General features: G+C 46.3%; 1 pseudogene; it reads right to left on the bottom strand.

Annotated features, from left to right (window-relative positions):
* Positions 1–573: 573 nt before the first annotated feature.
* Positions 574–3,152, bottom strand: LOC105036888 (G-type lectin S-receptor-like serine/threonine-protein kinase At2g19130; annotated as a pseudogene).
* Between the last annotated feature and the right edge of the window lie 256 nt (positions 3,153–3,408).

The raw sequence follows: 3,408 nt of genomic DNA, 5'->3' as shown, positions 1-3,408 counted from the left end.
AATCTATGTCCTTGGCAGGACAATGCCCCAGAGCGGCCATACCACATGTCCTTGACAGGACAACTGCCCATAGCAGTTGTACGGCGTTTGAGCGGGCTGGCCGACTATATGTCGGTATTCGACTGTCGGGATGTCGAGTGGTGACTCGAAGACACCGTCGGCTGATCTGGTGCCTTGTGAAAGTCGGACGTCAGCTGCCACCCCCGACAGTGAGTCGGTTATTTGGGTTTGGCCGTTTGGCCGGTTGGAAGCAGCGTTGGTCTGTTTGGCCGGCATACCTTCGGTCGGATATTGTCGACAGCCATTGTCGGCAGTTATTGTCGGAGTCTTCCGTCGGTCCAGTAGATAGAGTCGGGCGACGGTCGGACCAGTCCAAGGATAAGTCAGCCTACAGGGGTCAGTTGATATATCCCAACAATGGGGTATGATCATCTCAGATGGCTGGTACATGAAATTCACAAACACATGCACCAATGTGGTTTGACTGTTGATGTGATTCAGTAAATTAAACTGATAAATTCTGGAATAAATGCCTTGAAAATAAATAGATAAGAAGGTCTTGAACATGGTCTTCAACAAGAGATACATCCGGTGGTTGCCAGCTTACTCATGTATCTCACATGTCTTTACAACTCATGTTTGGAAAGCGATGAGTTGGAAACTTTATAACATATCCAACATATCTTTACAACAAGAGATATCATGAACTTTATGATACTTACCGATAGAAATCCAGAGATTGATCAAGTGGATCTTTGCATTCACTAGATGACAAATGATCACAACTTCGGCTCTGATCTTGCATGAGACGCTGAAGAGCCCTAGGAAGTGGCGGCATGCTCACCTCCAGGACCCCCTCTAGGATCTGCACCACCTGTCCCATTGTTGGCCTGTGAGCTTCAGACTCTTGAATGCACCAGCAAGCAACTCCACAGACTCTGGTTACCTCTTCAATATCAGCCGCGCCATCCAATCTACGGTCCAATAAGCTAAACATATCGCCTTCAATGACCTTTGTTGCCGCCAAGTATGGAAAAAAGATTTTGCTCCCATCCTCAGACTGTGTTGCATTTCGCTTGCCTGATATCAGCTCAAACAGCATCATCCCGAAGCTGTAGACGTCAACCTTGGAGGTGATTGGCAGGCCCGAAATCCACTCAGGTGCGAGATAGCCAATGGTTCCCCTTATGGTTGTCAGCACCCTGCTGAAGTCAAGACCGATGAGCTTCGCCATGCCAAAGTCTGCAACTTTGGCACAGAAGTCCCTGTCCAGAAGAACATTGTCTGGCTTTATGTCGCAGTGTATGATGCACTCCCTGCACTTCTCATGGAGGTAAGCCAACCCTCTCGCAATCCCAAGAATAATTTGATACCTCATCTTCCATCCTAGAACTGTGGAATTGTTTCGAAAGAGATGAGAGTCCAGGGAACCTCCTGACATGTACTCATAAACTAGAAGCTTTTTGCTGCCCTTGGAGCAGAAACCGCGAAGGCGAACCACATTTACATGTTGAATACCAGCCAATGTTCTCACTTCAGTGCGGAATTGCTTCTCTCCTTGTCTCAAGCCTTCAAGCTTCTTCACAGCTATTTCGGTTGAGTCAATCAATTGTCCCCTTGAAAACAGAGCCAAAGCCGCCGCTGCCCAACCTCTCAGAGAAGTTCTTGGTCACATGCTGCACATCGCCATAACTGAACTGAATCAAAGAACTCTCGACTTGTTTTGCCATCCAAATTCGTTTCCTCCTTTGAAATGCCCAAATTAGTCCGACTAGAACACACAAGATCCCAAGAATTCCCCCAATGACACTAAGAGTTAGAGAAATTACCAACTTATGTGAGCTACTTGAACCTGGGAAATCAGAAGCAGTTAGCCGGATATAAAGAGTACCGCCTCCACTATCAGCATCATTGAGTTGTTCTAGGTTCCGAAGGTCACCAGTCCAAATTGAGCATCCACCCACATAAGCATATGCATTACAAGAGCAGTTGTTCAAGCAAAACTGTTCACAGTCTCGAGCACTCCCAAGAGTCAAGTACTGTGGATTGGCAGGCAATCTCATATTGGTCATCTCAAGGAATCTATCCTCCACTTCTCCTCCGGCCGAGCTTTTATTACTGCATCTCAAACTGGTTTTCCTCACGCACCCTGAGATCCAAACATTGAACTCCCATTGCTTCATTGAAGCTGGTTCGAAACCATAGGAGCACCTGCAAATATTCGAGCTTTGCTGGTCGCAGATTTCAAAAGCTCCACATTGAGAGTCATAACATTGAAACCAAGGTACGGTAGACAATATCTGCCACTCCTGGGTGATGTTCACCCAAAACCATTGCCTTAACAGCCCAGATGAATGAATCACAAACCGAGTGATGAATGAACTGCCGAGGATGGTGTACATGGCACAATTCCGCTGCTTGTTGTTGACGAAGGTGAAATTTATGAGAGTGCTTGAATTGGTACCAGGGATTGTAGGGTAGTACTGGCCATTCCACAACTCAGTTCGCCAATAAATTTCAGAACCATTCCACAGCAATACAAACTGATAGGATCCATCAGGATCCATGCTTCCCGTGAAAGGCCCCGGGGCAGGGTTATCAGAATTCTCCCATGAAGTGATGCTTTGATGCTCCCCTGTGATCTTGTTGAGTCCAAGACAACATCCTGGCATGACGGTGTCGGTTGGGTGATCAAAACTCTGCCAGACTGTAGTATCTGACCCATCTCGTATAACAAGATTTCCGGTGTCAAGAAGCACCGCAACCGTGGAATTCGGGGTTGATGGAGTTGAATTGGATGACCAAACTGGGATTTTGGAACTGTTGAGGAGGACTAGTCTGCCATCTTCTGTGATTTTTAACTCGGCAGAGAAGGTGTTGGAGATAGGTGTTGCTCTGTTCGCCACCCAGATTACAGTTTGGACTGGAATTGTTTTGTACCAGATGCCTATGTAGTAGTTACGAGAGTTACCCGGTGTGAAGAACCCCAGCTCAAAGTTGCCTTCTTTGGACACTATGGTCTGGTTTCCGGAGAGGGCCTGGCCTAAAGAGAGGTTATCAGCTGCTCCACAGTGTTGGATGTTGAGAGAAGAGAAGAGAAAGAAGAGAAGAAAGATAGAAAGAGAGGAACCTGGCCTCATCTCAGTATCCATGGGGGCAGAAGGATGCTACAGAAACCAGCCTGCCTATGTAAATATATCAAAATGAGAGGAAGTGGCTGCAGCTTCTTTATAGATTATTTCAAAGTCATTCAAATTTCAATTTATTAAAAGGAAGGATTAAATTTCTTCTCCTGCCGCGTTGACTCTTTGTCTACTATGAAATGTTTGACGCAAGTATTTTTGAGATTCCAGTTGTTGGGCGTCTTCTTTTCCCCTCCCTCTCTTTTCAATCTTTACTACACTTGGT

This window comes from Elaeis guineensis, chromosome 6, assembly GCF_000442705.2.
Source record: "Elaeis guineensis isolate ETL-2024a chromosome 6, EG11, whole genome shotgun sequence".
NCBI classification, from domain to species: domain Eukaryota; kingdom Viridiplantae; phylum Streptophyta; class Magnoliopsida; order Arecales; family Arecaceae; genus Elaeis; species Elaeis guineensis.
This window is presented reverse-complemented; position numbering and strand designations above follow the sequence as displayed.